Source organism: Lathamus discolor, chromosome 6, assembly GCF_037157495.1.
Source record: "Lathamus discolor isolate bLatDis1 chromosome 6, bLatDis1.hap1, whole genome shotgun sequence".
In the NCBI taxonomy this organism is placed as follows: Eukaryota; Metazoa; Chordata; class Aves; order Psittaciformes; family Psittacidae; genus Lathamus; species Lathamus discolor.
The window spans coordinates 87,004,793-87,025,175 of record NC_088889.1 but is presented as its reverse complement, the minus strand read 5'-3'; the positions used below and the strand labels follow the sequence as shown (position 1 = coordinate 87,025,175).

The following is a 20,383-nucleotide window of genomic DNA, read 5'->3' as shown; positions in this document are numbered from 1 at the left end:
TAAATGAAATGCCAATGCAACAGCCTTCATAGCCTGGTGCTGCCGATGGAGTAAAGGGAAATATTTCCTTCCTTTCAGGGCTGGTTTAGCCTTTGAGGTAGTACAGACAGCAGGAAATAACTTTCATAGCTGCAGGGAAGCAAGTGGTTGAACTCTTTTCAGACCTGGCTTAAAACAAATTAATATTGTTTATCAGTGTATATGTGCCCCATTAATCACAGCTACATTCAATACTCCATGAAAGTAGAGTACATCTTTCACTGAGCTAAATACATGGCACAGAATCTGTGGCTCTCCTCCAGTATATTCTATCTTCCCTTCACATACCTGAATGAGACTTTTTACCCCAAAGTCAGCACCTCCAGACATGCTCTCAGACTCTGTAAATCAAGGTAAGGATATCAAGAAAACGTGACCCATCACCCCTCTGTGCCGGGGACCAGGCAGACTTGAGTCATGCTGCAGAACCCAAGAGATCTTCCTGCTGTGACTCCTCCGCATGTACCTTGCCCTCAAAACAGTTTTGTTAGAAAAGATTAAAAATAAAGAGAGCCGAATGTCTGTGTGGAGCTAACCTGTGGTGTTTCTGCAGCATGTACACAGTCAGTGGCCAGAGGTCAGGATCCTCCTCCGATGGGGCCAGAAGGGCAGAGCTCCACTCAAAGGAGACTTGGGATCCACAAAATGGCAGAGCCCTGGTTTAAGGCATATACAAAGAAGGTATCTTTCACTGTTACGACATCAAAATTCTCTGAAAGTAGCTTGCTTTTCCCATTGCTCAAACAATGGTACTTTATTACTGCTAAGGATGGGTTTGTTCCAGCATCTCACAGTGGATTATGGTGCTATATAGCCTTAAAAATACTATGGTGAGAAGTGTAGATGGGGTGGTTTATAAAGTGAAGAGCTTTTTGGATGTTAGAGGTGCGATGACAGTTTGTCACTGTTGTTAGTGGATGCTCTAACAAGTGCATAGGCATTAAACACTTCACATGCATGTAAGGAAGACTGTCCATAGGAGCTTCCAGTCTGAGACCCCACGGAGACTGGAGCAGCTCTTGGGGGTGGTTCTTGCATTGCAATTTGAATTTGACATGCGCTGCTTTTTAAATTACAGCAGATGCTGCTGCCTGATGCCCTTGTCTGTTGTTATGCCCCCGAGTACCTGGCACATCTAATGAATGCTGCAGATCCACAGGGCTGACAGTGCCCCTCGAGCCCAGGGGGGAGAGTGCTGGTCAGGGAGGATGCAGAAGTGAAGTCAACTCTGTATCTCTGCTGCTGAGGAATGAACCTCTGCGATATCATCCACAGTAATTAGAGCATTTCATCTGAGGGAATGCATTTCTCACGTGTGCCTCCTGTGATTTGTTATTCAGAATTATTATTCTGCTGCCTTTCACGCAGTTGCTTTTAGTTGTTTGTGAGGTGCTGCTGTGCTGGGATGTTACCAGGTTTGTCGTTAGCTCATAAGGGATGCATTTTTAAAGCTGTTTTCTCTTCTGCCTTTGATTCTGACAGGAAAACAAACAGCTCACTGAGTTCCAGGGTGTTTCTAGCCTCTCATATATGTGACGCTGTTTGTTTCATTTTGCCCCAATCCCATGCTACATCATTCTGACCTCTGGTCACTGACTCGAATGGGGGAGATCAGCTGCAGAGCCTAGTGGAGTGGGAAATACTTCAGTGTCATTTATCAAAGTCACAGGAGGGCCCTTTACATTCTCGGAGTGCCTGTGAGTGCTTATGGAAGTGATTCCTGTAAACAAAATGGGAAAAAGAGCTGGGAGTGAAGGGTGGAGGAGCCCTATGAGCCCTTTGAGACCAGGGCATATGTATAGTAGAGACCAGGGCATATGTATAGTAAGCCAGGCTATATGGAAAGATCTTGAGTTTTTTTCTTGTATTTTATGTACTTTTGTACATCACTGTCATGCACAGGGAACATTGCCATAAACAGTCTTAAACCCTCCTTTCTGCTGGGGGAGCATCCAGCAATATGGTCGGAGGATGAAGACCATGTATATCAGGATGTGCAGGAGATGCTGAGGACATTGTGGCACTGACTGCAAGGTTAGCAGCGTTGAATTAGCCATATGAAAGCCAGATGTGCTGGGCAGGGCAGAGCTCCTGGTGTGTTAGGGGACAGCTCATCAAGTATACCATGCAAGCTGCATCTGTTTTTGCATTGACTCTATCCTGCTTAACTCATGCAGCATCTGCAGTGTGGATGCCACAGCTGTTCCTATGGTTTAAGACCATGGATTTGCATGGCCAGAAAATTTCCACTGTCTTCTCCCTCCGGATAAGAAATGGAAGATCCAGCTTTCACTGTTTTCTTAGGATCTCAACAGCTCTGCCCACAGGAATGGCTGCCATATGCTTTCCATTTTAGTGTATTTCCAAGGTGTGAAGTGGGGAGCATGAGGCAGAAACTCCCTCTACTTTGTCACTGTGCAGTTGACTGCCTTGGGGAGGCAGGTTTATTGTGTATAATGAGGGAGCAGGTTCCAGTGAGGTTTGTGAAGCTGCTTCTGTGCAAAAGTAACAAGAATTGGAATTTTTCTTGCACCCCTTTCTGTCAGCTGCAATACCCATATGTCTGTTTATCCATTTCATTTGTATGACACATGCAAGAGGCAAATTCAGTTCTCTGAGCTTCTGAGGTGGGAGGTCTCTTGTGTCAGAGTTGAATAGGACGAAGGGGGGCTGAGGGCACAGTAGGAAGAGTATGGATAAAAGCTGGGAAGACAACAAAGGTCATGTGTAAGTTTGCATTTTGCCTTTTCACTATAAAGGTAAATGTAAGCTTTTACTGTCCTATTTTGCCATATAACCTGAAGGGCTTTTTGGCAGAGGTGAGGGATTTGGGTGGCCTCTAGCCAGTCAGGTTTGCTGTGTTCAACAAGCTTATGTGATCTGCAGCAATGATGCTTAAGGTTCAGAGAATTAGACCAACCAAAGAAAAGCGTTAAGGACAATGATGTTGATGGTTTTGATACTAATGTGTTGGCCAGTGTTAAATTCATTGGACTGGAATGCAGCACGTTTTTTCTGATCATGGTTCAGACTCCTGGATAGGTAATAAGGAAATTATTACTGTGGACGTTAAAGCTCATTAAATGTGACTCTATTAAAAATCAAGGTTATGCTGGACTTTAAATCTCTTTGAGCATAACCGCTGGCGGCTGCAGCACATCCTGGCAACTTGCCACATAATTCAGTGGTCCTTTCCTCTCATTTATGCTGTAATAGTCTCTGTTAAAGCAGGTACCAGGGTTATTGCAGAGCAGAGGTTTGAATGATGTGAGCTGTAACAACATGCCCTCCTTCTGCCAAGTAGAAACTTGCACACGGGGTTGTGTGGTGTTGATGGGGCAGATTTGTGACAGCCTCAGTACAGGAATGGGCTGTGACTTCATGAGTGCTTTGTTTCTCTCCCTGTGGCTGCCCAGGTCTGGGTTGTGTACGAGCAGGGTGCTCCAAAGTCAGGCTGCCGTCTGTGGAGAGGCTCTGAGTCTCTGGAACAGGGACACAGATTGTAACAGCTTTGGAAAGGTATCACTGCCCAGGTCGGGAATCTGTTCCAGTTCTGCATTTCTCTTCCCTGTACTCTTCACATACACACCACCACTCTCCCTCCTCTGTATTCAGGCTGCATCTTCTGCTTCTTTTCTTCCAGCTCTGTAGCTTTTCCAGGTTTTCTCTATCTCTCTCCTGGCCATTTCTGTTTGCATCTCCCTTTTTTGTCTTGTGTGGTCCTAGTAGACCTCTAGATTTTTCTTTTCTGGCACTGCTAGAGATGGAGTTCAGTCTTAGTTGCAAGCAAATAGGTTGGTGGCAGCTCATGGGGAGCTGACAGAAGTAATGATGTGTGTATTGTGGCTAAGTGTAGGTAGAAATGAGAATGCTTCAGGTGATGATTATTTCCCTTTGTCTTCTTATCTTAAATATAGTGTATTTGAAGAGAGGAACAGATGACCCATGGAAGTTGGTTCCTGACTAAAGGACTCTAATGCAAATTCCATGAGCTCTCATGATTTATTGCTATCCCATAGGCACAGTGGAGCATTCCCTTCTTTCGTGCAGCCTCTCCCCATGAGCAAAAGTGCCTTTAATATTCTTTCTGCTGGGAGGCGGGCTCTCACCCCTACCAGGAAGGAAGATGGGGACATCAACTCTTGATTTCAACCATCTGTGGAGAAATTTTGGAAGTAAACTATTTCCCTGAACGTAATCGCACCAAAAGGGAAACTATTGATCCATCTGAATGTGTCCTTTTTCCCATGTTAGGGCCAAGTAGGAAAAGGGGGTCCTTGATGAAGGTCTGGGGAATCTCGTTGTAGGGCAGGTGTTTGACCACAACAGGGATGCTACATCTGGTGTTCAGCAGAGGCTGTCTCCAGCATCACTGCCATGTCAGGGCCTTCTAAAAATGCAATTAATTGGAATTAAATGGGGTAATGAATTAATATTAAAATAATATAATCTTGTTGAAATGACAGGCCAGAGATGGTAAAATTTGTCACTGTCCCGGTATGCTTATGCTTCTGGGGAATGTGTTTCTGAGTACAGAAGGCAACAAAAAAGGAGCAGATGGAGTTTAGAAGTTGCTGTTCTCCATCCACAGTTGGCTGAGCTGTTGGTGCTTGGAAGCCTTGGTGCTTCCTACCATCTGTGTATAGGAAATCCACACATGATGAGGGCTGCACCTGCAAATGGAACCTGAGTCCACCTAATGAAGGATTTTTGTGTGACCTTAGTTGTTGGTAGACGCACACATGGAAGCACAGCATCCATCTCTCACCTTGTGCCTATGGCTCCTAGCATCTTGCAGGTCAAACAAGGTTGGGCCAGGTGAATGCATAGGGGGCAGCTCTTCTTCAGTCATGTAATGCCTCTTCCCAAAGCCTGGGAAGGATTCATTAGGTGACACTTCTTTCCATGATGTGTAACATGCCAAGTCCCCTCCAGTTTGTCTAAAGGAATTACGTTCTTTCTGAAGAGACACAAAGTGAAGGTCCAGGGCATTTGCTGTCTTCAAATGTTAAGGGACATTTGGTATGAACAGGATGTTGACCTTTGTGCCCTGCCTGATTTCAATAAAGTAATTGCTTTCTGCATATCCCAATTTCCTCTGAAGTTTATAATGAGCTTGCCTTTGCCTCTGGTGTTTTGCTGTGCACTGATGAAGTTCTGTCCTCTCTCACTCCAGAGATGGCCACGTGTTGTTGATGGGGGAAGAAATCATTCCTTACTGCTACCTGGATCAGAAATGTTGAATAGGTTTAATGTGCAAAGCACAAAGGGTATGGAAAGTAGCACATGGGGTGAGGGTTATTTAGCACCAGTCCTCAGGAGCTGCTTTGCCTGAGCTGCTTGTAGCCTGCCTGCCTTCCCATGCTGACTCTGCAGCTGAAGAGCAGAGCCTCCCTGGGGCAATGCCTCACCTCCCTGCTAGTTATCATTATTGGCTTTATGCTGCTAGTTTCTCTACTGCAAGACATTTAGATCAGTCTGGGACCCAGTATATTAAGACTGGGAATAAGCTGTAGTTTAAATAGGACTTACTCTCATTTCCTTCCTTAGCATCCATATCCCTTTGTCCCAGCCCAGCACTACAGGTGGGGCTACTAAATATACCAGTTTTCCGAAAAGGCTATAACCAAGTTGTGACCTCCTGTGCTTCAGTATTGACAGCGTTCCAGTAGTCGGTTGGCAAAGTCTATAAAACCCTTTTACTTTACAATGGTGTCAATAGATTTGGGCAGTCTAGGCACAAGGGGAAAATCCTTTGAAGCCTTCGTATGTTCTGATTCAGCACCAGTGTGGCCTTTGATGGTAAATGCTTTGCACGACTGAAGTCAGCACAGCCACCTATAAAGAACCAGGTTTCCTATCTTGAATAAAAGTGTAGTACCTCAAGAAGGCTGAAAGAAATGCTTAAAAGTTTAAAAAGATTGCTTTTATCATATATAACGTTTGTCATCCAGATAGATTCCCAAGTTTTTTTGGAGATAGCACAGCTATGAAGTCATGCAGCACTGAATACATTGAAAACAGTGTGCCCTGCCTGTGGCAGCATGCCATGAATCCATCAAACACCCAGAGACTTGCCCCCGAGCAAACTTAATCTGTGTGCTGCGAGCGGGCAGGACAGGAGCGGGCAGACAGCAGTCACTGACCGAACAAACCCCTGAGGAGGCAGCTTCTTGTGAAACAGGGATGTGAGGTGTCAGTGAGACACTGCCAGGACTTCCAGACTCTGCTGTCCAGGGAGCCAGGGGTTTGTAATAAATCCTGTTACATAGTTCTGCTGTAGTTACCGAATGTGTAAAACTTGGTGTCAGTCAGAGGTTACAGTCCAGACTGTATTTAGCCTTCACAAAGAGCGGAAGAGCTGCAGGATTTCTTCCTGGCCCCTCTTTTCCACTCAGTTCACGTGTGGAGTTATTAGAGGCCTGCGTATTTCTGCTTTTGTAAGAGGCAGCCTGTGAACCTGCATAATACTTCCATAGCTCCAGTGATTCCTACAAGGGCTTTTATTTAAAGCATCTCCTACCCTCTTTCTAGGCACTGTGTAGAAGTTGATTACAAAATATGTAATAGCAGCAGAAACCTTGCTCCAGAAAAAATAAAGCCACTTTACCAAGAAAGAAATAGTAAAGTTGGGAGGAAGAAGGAAATGGGAAAGGAAATAAAAAGGTATATGTGATGAGGGGGACCAAACTTAAACACTGGACTATGAAAACATCTACAATGGTTTCTGTGGCAATATGAGGAAGGAGGCTTCTACGGGAAGGGTCTCTGGGCTTAGAGATCCTGCCTTGAATCTGGCTGTAATGGAAATGAGTAGTACTGCAAGAGAATACTGCTGAGGAGAAGGCTGCCTGTTTCCAAGGCGGGTGCATCTTCCTTATTCAGTACTGATGCAGTACAGTCATGATGTTACATCTGAGAAGGGAGAGGTCACCTTTGCTGAGGTAGATGGGAAGGTTAGAGGTAACTTCTAGGACCTTTCTGGGAGAAACCTGGGCTGACGGAATATTCCCTCTCCTCTTGGCTTACTCTGTGTGTGGCTTTGGAGGAGAACTAGTGATAGGAACAATATTTTTAAGCCTGCTGACTTTGGTTTCTACTTCACAGCCCATCAATAGCTGAGTGAAACACAAAGCAACCAGGAGAAATAATTGTTCTCTCTACCAGAAGTAACCCCCAGACGTAGCTGTGCTCCTTCATTACTAACCAGGGGAAGTTCAGAGCCTTTGCAAGGAGAGAAGTCAATGGGCAGTGGAAGGACCCATACCTTTTCTCTCCTGTGTTTAACCTCTTCCCACTCCCCAAATCCCTATAAACCACCATCAGATTTCTACCAAATGGAAACTGCCATATTGCAGATAGCACCCTTCATGGATGTAGTTCTTCTACATCCCTCAGGTTCTTCTCTATCCCTCTGTGCTAATGGCTTCTTTATGAAGCAGAGACAAGCCAGTAGGCTATTGAGTTTTATGGGTTTTGATAAACTTTGAGTTGTGTTTTCCTGCTTGGGTATTTTGAGTCAAGCTCTTCTTATTTGGTTATTGCCTTCTTGGTGGCTGTGTAGCAGTCAGAATGCTCTTGCTAGATCTCTCCAGTCCAGCATTTCCCATGAAGGGAAGGAAATGCAATATTATCTGCAGCTGCCCTTTGGATCCTGCAGGGTTGTGATATGAGCTGCCTTTTACAGTAGTTTGCATCACAGAGCAGCTTTTGATTAGGATCCATGTGCCACAAGGCCTCTGGATGTACACAATTGAAAATGCTCTTTCATTCATCAGCAGGATTGAGAAGAAAGGCTTATGCTGATGTCTCAGATTCAGGCCGACACGATTTCCCTGACATTAGAGAAACCAGGCTGCCAGTGTGGTAGAGCACTCCAGCAGGGGAGAGCCTCAGATCTCTGCTCTGCATCTCGTCAATGTATTGTTTCTCCTGGAAATTAAAGCTTGATGCCTTGGTGAACAGTAGAGAGTAGTGGAAATCTACTCAAGGAACTTTGCAAGGGGTGTCAAGGTTACCAGAGATGTCTTGAAAAGCCTTATGCTGGCAAGGTGGATGTTCCTTGGTTGGGGATGTTTATTAGATTCAGGAAAAATAACAGTAATGGGAAAATACTGGACTTACTGGCACTTTCCCTCTCAATACTATCCAAGGTGGCAGTATTCTTGTTCTGGCAGGTTCATAATGGGACAAAAATCACTGAATTTGCTGTTTTTCTGTGGTGTCCTCGTTTCAGTTCCCAGGTAAGTATACGTGGCTGGGAGCTGAAATGGGGCTGCCTTCCCGGAGTAAATAGAGACTACTTAACACTGAATGCCAAATCAGGTGGCATGAATACGTAGAGGCGGAGAAATAGAGTATGTCTACTGAGAAATAAAGTATGTCTACTCATCCCACATTTTAAAGGGGCAGCATCCAAATAAAATTCAGAAGCCAAAGGATAACCTTGTGCATGGACTGTTTCTCATTTACTGCTCTGTCTCTGTGAGAAGCTGTTTTTTCCTGGGAAATACTGTTTTCCCGTTATGTTCCCATTTGGTTTTCTTTTCCCTTGCTCTGATTATTTAGGGGCTGTAAATGAAGCAAAATAAGGCTGTTTCAATATTCTAGAGCAGCGGCTGTATTTAAGAAGTTTATATTTGATGAGTAAGTTGATGACACCGCATTATGTGAATTTGATGTGCAAAGTTGTCACTAAAGTGTAAACATCGTGACAGCAGGACCAGCAATTCCCAGCCTAATCAAGTAAGCCGAGTAACACATTCTTTGAGCTATAGAGTAATAGAGACTAATTTACATATTAAAATGAGAGAAGCTACACAGATCCAACAATTAAGTTGATATTTTAATTGCATAAAAGTCAGGAGATGTAAAGTTATGTTTCCTGCATCAGTTCATTTGTCACCCACATGTATTTGTATGTTTTCAATGACTTTATTTGGTATGAAACTAATGTGGATTAAAATACAGGAAGTGTTAGTAATGGAAGGGAGGAGAGCTTTGGATTTGCTAGGTTAGAAAGCAGACTAAAAGAACTGAGAATTTCGTGGTCTGTTTAAAAATAGTACAAACAAATTCCAGGTAATTTCTTCCTTGATATTCTAGTAGATGTGCTGGGAGGGAGGGAGATGGAGCAATATTCAAATGCAGTGGAAAAAAAATCCCATTGATCTCAATAGACTATGAATTATATCCTTAACTTCTTGTTTTCTTTTTAAGGTATAGGCTTTATTTAATTGCAAATTCGCACAAATGCATGAGTCCCACCAAGTATTACATCAATATATGGATTGTGTCCTTAGTGTTTGTGCTGGTTTCACAGTCCTGATCTTGCATTCAGATAAGCACTCACGTATACAGCTACCCTTATCTCCCCATGCTGATGTTCTGATATCTGAATGCTTGTTCCCTGCGCTCACAAAAACCTATTCACATGCCAAGCCTGACGAGTTTTTTATACTCCTCCTTTGAATTAGACTACAGAAAGGATGTTTCTGAAAAGGTTAACTAATGGATACACTTCTCGTCCTGATGAGGAAAAGAAAACTGGTCAAGCAGAGTTTTGATCAGGCTTTTGTCATCAAATACATTCTAGGCAAGGAGGAGAAATGTTAATCCTTAGTGGATTTATTTGGAATGGAGAACATTTATTTGGAAAGCAATCAGTGTATAAAAGCAGACGCTTGCCGTCTTAATCATGGCACTGACATCAGTACCGTGATGTGATAATGTTGTGATAGCCTTTAGAATGCGGTGCAGACGTACAAATGTCGATAGGAAAAGAGAGAAGCCTCTCTTAGCATCTTCATGCCTATTGACTTGGTTTGCTAATGTCCATGCAGTTTGGGCAGCTTGTCAAGTGGTTACTGATCACATGGTATCCTAAATAAAAAGGTGAAAGACCCTCTCAGCTTGTTTGGGAAAAAAGCCATCACCTTGCAACCCCCTTGGGAATCCAGCAGTGGACAGTACAGCAGCTGGAGCGTGATGCGCTCCCAACATGGCGCAGGTCAGTAAGGAGATGGCAGCGTCCTTCGTGGTGCTGGCTTTGGTGCAGTTATCTCATGCTTTTGGTGTGATTTTGTGCCAAGGAGGTGAAGGCATGGGGTTAAATCGTAGCAAAACTTAAAACTTAGGGGAATATCATGCCTGTCCATCAGGGATTTCTAAGTATCCAGGAGCAATACATTATTTAGACTAAACTAAAGCTGCCTGGTGTGGCTTATGTAGTCACAGCAGCTGAGGGAGTCTTCACTCTGTTTCAGTGTTTCCACATTTTCTCCATTTCAGTGCCAGGTTATCTGGCATAATCTCCAGTTAAGAGAGCAGCAAGTCAATGCAGCCTCCATTATAATTATATAATTCTTATATACAACCAGCTCAATGGATGAAAAATGGATGAAAGACAGATGAGAAGCTGGTTGAAATCAGATTCACGAATTGCCATTTCTCTGCCTGGCTAAGTGTGTTTCTGTCTGTATTGCACAGAAGGTCTGTTGGAGTACTGCAGCATGGTGGGTTGTTGGGTAGGTATGCAACTTTGTAAAGTTACCTTCTGCGATGATCAGACACCATCATAGGCAGCAGCAGAAGTATTTAAGTTAAATAGATCAGAGACTTCCGTAAGGAAGGGCTGGAGGCAGCAGCAGCATCCACCTTCGGTACAGACTGCGGATGTGTCATCAAAAACCTCACCACTAGTGGCATCAAAGGCAATCTGAAAGATTCAGCAAAGGGTTTCTGAATAGGCTGATAATGACGATGGCATGCGATTCCCTTTTTAGCCTGCCATATTGCGATGACTTCCCTGAAACGAGGCAGAATTTAGGCAAGGGGAAGCTTCTGTTATACAAAAGCGATAAAAATCAATCCCAAGATAGAAGTGGGGATGTTGGATCTGCCTCACAGATGTGGGCTAAAGGCGTTTTCATCATCAGCCACCATTTGCAGTAACTCCTGGTCAGGTTGCTTCCACGCTCGTGTCCCTTCCTCTGTAGATGTGCTGATGCGTTTGCAAGCTCCCTGCAGAATGCATTTGGACTCCCGTAGTGCTGTAAGGAGTAGTGGAGATTACTCTTCACTTCCATTTCAAACCAATTCTTTCCTACTGTAGGATCCTTCACATTTTACAACCTGAAAACCCCATGGAAAGAGGAGGGGAGCATTACCCTGAGCTTGTATTCTGGAGTCATAGAAAGATTTTGGTGAAATGAAAAATTGGAAGCAGAATAGGGCCGTTCTGCAGGTATGCAAATGTCTTCATCTGCAAGGTGATATGCTAAGCCAAATGGAGAGGCTGCTTGCAGCACTTGGGAACAGATTTAAAGCTAATGGCATCTTAGTTACGCCTCAGGTAACTCTGAGCCCTAGGCTGCTAACCCCAGCACTTAGAAATAAATAAGGATAAAAATTAGAACTAGGCATATCATATCCCACTTACCGCAGCCTGTTAAACACTGCTGCTCTCCTCTGTCAAAGGTGGAGTGAGCCAGGCTGTTCCATAAAACCAGGGCAAATGAGCAATTAGCAAGAGGTACAGAAATAGTATTTAAGAAGTTATAAAGTTGCTCTGAGAGCAATAAAATGTCTCTCCTTGTTTTGCTCATGGTTTAGAGTGGGAATATTTGACAGTTAACAAAAGCTGACTAAATCTTTGTTGTTTCCCTTTAATGATTAGAATTCAGGGGAGGGCTGGCTGTGACAGGCAGGAGAAAGCGTTGCCATGAAAGTGAAGTTCTTTTTAATTAGAAAGTCCCTTGGATGATTTACCTTCTAGTGATTTGAGTGCTGGTTTGAATGTGTCAGCAATACTGACCGGCACAATGCAGTCTTGTCAGCACAGGTTCTGTTTTGCTCTTTAGACATCAAGAGGTGAAGCCTGCTCCAGCAAAGAGAAGCTGTGATGAGGGAAATTATAACTGCAGCCAGCCGTGCTAGCGACTTCACCATCTGCTGTGAAGTCTCTGCCTTGAATGCCAGCACTTGTGGTAGCAGGCATAATGATGATAATATTTTCCACTTCTGTAGCACCCTCTGTCCAAAGGTCTCTGGGCATGCTAGAGATACTAATTAAGACTCACAGCACCCATGGGAGGTGGGCGTGAGTCTCCACGCTGGCTTTTCTTGCTTGCAGAGTCTAAAGAGGCTATGGTACTCATCTTTGGGAAGCAGTTCCTTCCATCAAGCAGCTCGGGAAGAACTAAAAACCTCTCATGCTGTTCTTAGTTTGAATCAGCTCTGTATGGAGAGGCAGTCTGCCTTGTGTTAACCTGCTGGAGTGGAAGGCAGGGATTCATGCTCCTAAGTGGGCTTGTCAGGGGAGCTGCAGAAGCTGGGTCTGCCATAGCTGTTTCACAGTTTCTTACAGTGGAAGTCTTGGGGTCTTGTAACTTGAGTCCAGGGCCTACTGTGTGATGTTCTGGGGAAACTGGACTCTTAACATCAGACTGCAAACACTGAGTGCAGTGCTCTACATGGGAAAAATCATAGAGTAATAGAATAGTTTGGGTTGGAAGGGACCTTGAAAGGTCACCTAGTCCAACCTAGTGCCATGGGCAGGAACATTTTCAGCTCAAAGTCCTGCCCAACCTGGCCTTGAATGATTCCAGGGATGCGGCATCTGCCACCTCCCTGGGCAACCTGTTCTAATGCCCCACCACCCTCATCATAAAAATTATTTAGCTTTAAATCAGTTTTTTTCTTGCATTTCCACAGTCTGCAGGAAGTGCATGGATAACATTGTATGGACCGTGGGGAAGGAGTCCTAACATGGGACATGAGAAAGGGAGCAATTTGACCATAAATCATTAATGCATGATCCCAACACTCACACTGCTGGGTTCAAAAATGCATTTCCATGAAGATCGATTTAACATGCTCTTCAGCTGGGTAGAGCTGTGGCAGTGAAGCTCTTCCTTCCCCTGAGTGCAAGGTGTAAAATAAAACCTGCTGGTTGAGATCAAAGTTACACCCTACTATCCACCATCTCTAAGAGGAAAAATACTGTTGTCGAGTATCATTATATGATGTGTAAGTGTATTTGAGGCTATTAAAGACAGTTATCCTCAGAGATTTCTATGTAACAGGTTAAAATGAGGGAGGGTGGGGAACAAACCCTTGCTGTGCTTAATTATTGCTGGGTGCTGCATGCACTTTTCTTCATTATTTACTTAATCTTAAATGCCAGATGCTAAAGGGCACCATCATCAATTAACTGCTTAATTAGACTTGCAAAGAAATCATGTAACTTAGTTACAGGCAAATAAAAAAGGAAAAAACCTCACAGAGCAGAAGCTCAGGGCTCTCTTTGCAATCATTTTTAAAGCTCCCTGCATACATTGTTTGCTTTCATCACTCGCTGGAAACTCTTTGGAGCACTCTCTCTGCCGCTGGCCCTGTAGGGAGGCAAGTGGCTCACTGCACCATCACTTGTTCATAGCCACTCTGAGTGGATTTAGTTACAGCTTGCTTATTGCTCTCCAAATTCTTTTAATAGAGGTTTGGATCAAATGCCCTCTGCGAGGACTGGTGTGGTGCCGCATCCTGATCCACAGGAGGATGTGGCCTTCACCTTACCCCGATATTTGCTGGAAGACTCACACAGCCAGTCATTCACAGTCTAGGAGGTTCCTCGAGTGCATTGATGATAATTTCTTAATGCAAATGGTGGACGTACCAACTAGGGGAGCAGCGCTGCTAGATTTAGTACTCGCCAACAAGGAGGGTTTGGTCGAAGTGGTGACGGTCAATGGCAGCCTTGGCTGCAGTGACCATGAGATGGTGGAGTTTAGGATCCTGTGTGGGAGGAATAGAATACCTAGCAAAGCCACAGTTCTGGATTTCCGAAGGGCCAACTTTGGCCTCTTCAGTCAACTGCTAAGGGAAGTCTCATGGGAAAGTGTACTAGGCGGTAAAGGGGCTCAAGATAGTTGGTTAGCATTCAAGGACCGCTTCTTCCAAGCTCAGGATCGGAGCGTCCCAATGAGTAGGAAGTCAAGTAAGGGATCTAGGAGACCGGCGTGGTTAAACAAGGAGCTGCTGGGCAAACTCAAGTGGAAGAGGAGAATCTATGGATTATGGAAGGAGGGGCTGGCCGCTTGGGAGGAATATAGGACAGTTGTTAGAGGATGTAGGGAGGCAATTAGGACAGCTAAGGCCTCCTTGGAACTCAATCTTGCTAGTCGGGTTAAAGACAATAGAAAGGGCTTCTTCAAATACATAGCAAATAAAACTAACACAAGAGGCAATATAGGCCCACTGCTGAACGAAGTGGGTACCCTGGAGACAGAGGATATAAAGAAGGCAGAGGTGCTGAATGCCTTCTTTGCCTCTGTCTTTACTCCTGCAGACTCTCCCCGAGGGCCCCGGATTTCTATAGCCCCAGAAGGAGTCAGGACAAAGGAGGAGTTTGCTTTGGTAGATGAGGATTGGGTTAGGGATCAGCTATGCAAACTGGACATCTGTAAATCGATGGGTCCGGATGGAATGCACCCACGGGTGCTGAGGGAGCTGGCGGAGGTCATTGCTAGGCCACTTTCCATCATCTTTGGTAAGTCGTGGGAAATGGGCGAGGTGCCTGAGGATTGACGGATGGCAAAGGTCACACCAATCTATAAGAAGGGCAAGAAGGAGGACCCGGGTAATTATAGACCGGTCAGCCTTACCTCCATCCCTGGAAAGATGATGGAACAACTTATTCTTGACTCCATCACTAGGCATATCAAGGATGAGGGGGTCATTAAGAACAGCCAACATGGTTTTATGAGGGGGAAGTCATGTATGACCAACCTTATAGCCTTCTATGAGGAAGTGACTAGGTGGAGGGATGATGGTAGAGCGGTAGATGTGGTTTTTCTTGATTTCAGTAAGGCATTTGATACTGTCTCCCACAGCATCCTCATAGATAAGCTGAGGAAGTGTGGGCTTGACGATCAAGTAGTGAGGTGGATCGAGAACTGGTTGAAAGGAAGAAGGCAGAGAGTTGTGGTCAATGGCGCAGAATCTAGCTGGAGGTCTGTGACTAGTGGAGTTCCTCAGGGGTCGGTGCTGGGACCGGTGCTGTTTAATATTTTCATCAATGACCTGGATGAGGGAACTGAGTGCACCCTCAGGTGCACCCTCAGCAAGTTTGCTGATGACACAAAACTGGGAGGAGTGGCTGACACACCAGAGGACTGTGCTGCCATTCAGTGAGACCTGGACAGGCTGGAGAGTTGGGCGGGGAGAAACTTGATGAAATTTAACAAGGGCAAGTGTAGAGTCTTGCATCTGGGGAAGAACAACCCCATGTACCAGTACAGGTTGGGGGTTGACCTGCTGGAAAGTAGTGAACGGGAAAGGGACCTGGGGGTCCTGGTGGATAGGAGGATGACCATGAGCCAGCAATGTGCTCTTGTGGCCAAGAAGGCAAATGGCATCTTAGGGTGCATTAGAAAGGGAGTGGTTAGTAGGTCAAGAGAGGTTCTCCTCCCCCTCTACTCAGCCTTGGTGAGGCCGCATCTGGAATATTGCGTCCAGTTCTGGGCCCCTCTGTTCAAGAAGGACAGGGAATTGCTTGAAGGAGTCCAGCGCAGAGCCACAAAGATGATTAAGGGAGTGGAACATCTCCCTTATGAGGAGAGGCTGAGGGAGCTGGGTCTCTTTAGCTTGCAAAAGAGGAGACTGAGGGGTGACCTCATCAATGTTTACAAATATGTGAAGGGTAGGTGTCAGGATGATGGAGCTAGGCTTTTTTCAGTGATATCCAGTGATAGGACAAGGGGCAATGGGTGTAAACTGGAACATAGGAAGTTCCACGTTAACATCAGGAAGAACTTCTTTACTGTAAGAGTGACAGAGCACTGGAACAGGCTGCCCAGGGGGGTTGTGGAGTCTCCTACACTGGAGATATTCAAGGCCCGCCTGGACAAGTTCCTGTGTGATGTACTGTAGGTTACCCTGCTCTTGCAGGGGGGTTGGACTAGATGATCTTTTTAGGTCCCTTCCAACCCTTGGGATTCTGTGATCCCTTTGTGATCTGCATCCCTTCGGTGCTTGCTCTGGGTGCCACACCACACACTGTCCCCTGTTTCTGGTAGGAGGACTTTTGTGGTGAGCACATCTCTGTATTTTGCCATGTATTTCAGTATTTTAGCATGCAGCCAACAAAGCACCCTATCATTAGCAGAAAGCCCTGTTTCCCTCACTGCAGAATAATAGGAAGCAAGATGCTTTTATTCCATTAGTTCCCACTCTAATGAATAAGAGTGTTCACAGGAGTAGAGCACATCCTCAAGGCTTACAACTGTCCAAATCTTTATCTTGCAAATTGCCTTAACAGAGTAATAATCAATGCCTTGTGCTTGTGTATATGCAAAGTTTTTCCTCTGTAGAGGTACTGCTGCCTTTCTGACTATGTTACCACTATTCCCACTTTGACAATGACAACATTGTTATTTAACTGCCTTTGCAGCATCCCATGTTTTACAACTTTGATTTCTTTCTTAGTACCCTGATGTTGGAAGCTGCTGACATACTTTTTCCTTTCTGAAAACAAGGTGGTGTTTGGTTTCTCAGAGCTTTGCTCTCTCTCTGTGCCTTTGCGGTCTCAACACTGCTCTTTTTCTTTCTGGAAACACGACCTAGCCCTTCCAGAGTTCCTTATTTCTTCAAAGCACTGTATAAACATTATCTAATTAAGTATATATAACATGCCCTAAAGTATGTTAAGGGAAAGCTGCAGCACAGCATTGAAGTTTCCAGTCACTTGATCCAGTGTAAAATGTGATTGAATCACTAATTATTTCTTTAAGTGCTGTGCCTAATGACATGTATCAAGACAGGGAGATCAGAGCTGCAGCCAGAAGCACTGGGAGCAGGGACAGGGCCCATCAGGTAAGTTCTGTATTAGTTCTGGAGTTGGTTTGGATATGCACATGAAGGTAATAAAACAACGCAAAAAATGAGGAGCTGCAGCATTTGGATCTTTCCTGTTTTGATATATATAATCAGCTCTACATTTCCTGTTGAAATATTCATTAAAATTGCAGCCCCTGTGATTATGCAGCTGCCTAATTCAAATCAATGGGGCTCCTGAAACAATTTCGGATATTTTTAAATACTTCTGTAGAACTTCCTTGTTTACAATGTTATGATGAAGTGACTTTTTATTCTAAGTCATCTAAAGCACTAATAAAAACCTTCTCAGCTTTTCTTTAATGTTCTTTTACTCAGAGCGTCTGCAAATAATGCGAATCCTGCTTTATGGCTTTATCTTTTACTTCTTAGTGCAGCATGTCTACTTGTATTGATAACTAAATCAGAATCCCAATTACACAAGGTTTTTATAATTCCTAGTAAGCCATAAATGAGTTGTTCTGAAATCCTAACACAAATAAGTAGAATTAATAGGGCAGCAGAATAAATAGCACTGGGAATACAACAGCTCACTAACTTCTAGAGGCAACTGTTGATAATGTCTGTACATTAATGTTATAATCAACGTGTGGGTGTCCAGAAGGAAGATTATAACGTCCAAGGGGTCAAGATACTTGACTAGTTCTTGTGCCAAAAAGGAGGCCATTTTAGTTTATGGGAAAGATGCTTTTAAGGTAATTTCAGCTCTTCTGCTTTGGAATGATTCAGAGTGATGCCAGGGCTCTTGTAAGTTTGTTTTAATGACTTTGTGTTTATTAACTTTTCACTTTTCTAATAACTGCAATCCCTGCTACTGTTCCAGGAGCCTTGGCACAATTCGGATGTGTTTAAGTTGCAAACATTACAGGAAAATACCTAAATCAAAACATTGTGGGAGAGAGTCTGCAGAACGAGCAGATGTTTACTGTCTGACTTCTGCAGTTGAGAAAAAGCAAACACGTTTCTATAAAAACTCCAGTGTGGGAAAAGCATTTTAGTTGCCTGGTTTTGTGCTTCACCTGCCTGTCAAGGTATTTCTTTAGTCTTCTTTTGCTTCTGTTACCTCACCCCAGCTGAACTTAACTGACTCCTCTGTTTAACTCCCCTTTGTTATGGTTCCACCCGAGGGCCAGGCACAGGGAGGAGGCAGATCTGGCACAGCTCAGAGCTTGGTCCCTTGATCCCTCACTGAGCACATCTGCTTGAGCTGGTGCTGCTGGGTCAAGCATCGGGGTGGCCAGATGTGAGCTGCTGCATATGTTTTAGCAGTCTGGTTGAGCCCAGATGTTCTGCTACCAACCTGCCGGTGCTTGCTGTCACCATTAGAGCAACATCCTTGTTCACAAAAGGAGGAGTGAAATACGGAACCTGTGCAGGTCCAAATTGGTCAGTGCTGAGTGACTGGTTATTGCCAGCTGTGTCATAGTGGGTTTAGAAGCAGATGATTTTAAATGAACTCTTGTTTTTGGTGCCGAAGAAGTAGGATGCAGCCTATATGAGAGGGAATTGAGTATTAGTATTTGTATATCATCCTGCATTTCCTCTTGGCATCGGGACATGGGCACCTTTTGAAAGTTGGGTAGAGGATGGGAATGAGATGGAAGAGGACAGGAAAGACCGAAGCTTTTTCTTATTTTAACAGAGAATACATTGAATGTGATTTGGCCACTGCACCTTAATGGGTAATCCCCACTCTGAGCTGCAGATGAAAAGAAAAAATCTATAAGGCTAGGGATAATGCAAGAGGATTTTTGCAGAGTTTTCTCAGATGTAAAGTGAGCTACTGAATAGCATAGCCTTTAATGATAGCTTTTTCTTCAAGCATAGAGCTAATTCATTGATTTAACCTGGTTGAGTAAGTCTATTTTTCATTGCTTGCACATGTCATGCACACAGACATTTGGTGTGTGCCATGTTTTCCTTTCCACACTTGTCCCTCAATATATACTGTTCCTACTCCTCTGGCTGACCTGTCCCAGCAGTGCCCTTCATGTCAGCAGCACAGTCTCCATAGCCTTTGGTGTCACTGACCCCAGTGGGAAGAGTTCCCGGCAGCAGAGAGTGAAATCTCTAAACCTAAACCTGAAATGAATCCTTCTCACAGAAGACTGCAGTGCAAGAGAGCAGATTTCTCTGTGCATTGGCTCCCTTGGAGGTGTGGATCATTGGAGACCAAGAGTCAAGGTTACCTATGTGCTATGCTCATTTTCTATACCAAATTATTCTCTTTGGTGACTAAGCACTATGGATCTTGGTTTCTTGCCTGATCTTATTTCAAACAGGGTAGGTCCTGCACTAAGGCAGCATTTGGTTCAGAGCTCTCAGGAATTAAAAAGATAGAAAAGTTCAAGCAACACCAAGAAGCAAGAGGATCTTCAAACGAACAGGGCAGGAAGGAGGGAGCTGGAGGCTACGTAAGGAGGATGCAGACTGCAGCTGGAGAATCTAAATAGTGATATTCTGGGGTAGGCTGTTCTTTGAGCCTGCTACAGCAGTTGGTGTCAGCAGGGCTTTGCTGCAATAAGCATGTCAGCCTCTCGGGATTCCTAAAGTGCTTTGTAAACTTCACAGCAATAGGAAATATGCAGAGGGGTTGCATCAATCACTAAAATGCATCCACAGCTAGCGTGAAACATAGGAACTGCTTAGTGCCACACAGGAACTGCCCTTCTGGCAGCAAGAGAGAAGTGTCTTTCTAACTCGGAGGCAGAATGCAGTAGCGCAAATGGTGTTTGTGCAGGACATAAGGGCTGATACCACAGTCCTGGTTCATGCCCTTGTTCCCAAATAAAAGTGATTTGCCAGGAAAATGCTTTGCCTCTGTAACAGTCCAGCTCTAAAGGTTCTTAGCTTCTGTGGAAAATGGTATATCCACAACCCAGCATGCTCCCTGCCATGACCTTTTGTTCATTACTGATGCAGAGAGTGAGTGCCAGCTATTGAATCAGTGTTGGGACCAAGCTAAAGGTCAGGATTGTGTCTACAAACATAAAACCAAGCGTGACCTCTTCTTCTTTCTGAAAGCACGAATATGTGGAGGTGTAAAAGTTCCTATCTATGAATTCTGCAGCCTTCACATCAGGGTTGTGAAGCAAAACAGACAGGTAGGAAAAGGCAGTTTTCCAGTTGAGGAATATCCCATCAAGGGACAGTGGGCACAAGCATACAGCCATTGTTATTCTCCAGGGTGGGAAAAAGTGTGTTTCTGCCAGCAAGGGCAGACAATACCTGGGAACACTTTGAAAAGCCAGGCTAATTCCCATAGCTTGCTGGCCTCTGAGATAACGCTGTTACCTGTGGCCTGTATCCCACTGCAAAGATTTCCTGCTGCTGTTTTTTTCCAGCTCACAGTCACTTTTCACAGTCTCTGTGCCTCCAGCAGCTTTTGAGCTAACTTTGCACTTCTTTAAACTCTTTTCTGCCTTTTGTAGTTTGACTTGTGTGATGGGGA

At 44.5% G+C, this 20,383-nt stretch overlaps 1 protein-coding gene across 4 annotated transcripts in view; it reads left to right on the top strand.

Moving 5' to 3' along the window:
• The window catches only part of MAD1L1 (mitotic arrest deficient 1 like 1), a 378,161-nt gene that overhangs the window by 251,826 nt on the left and 105,952 nt on the right, over positions 1-20,383 (top strand). The window lies entirely within an intron of this gene.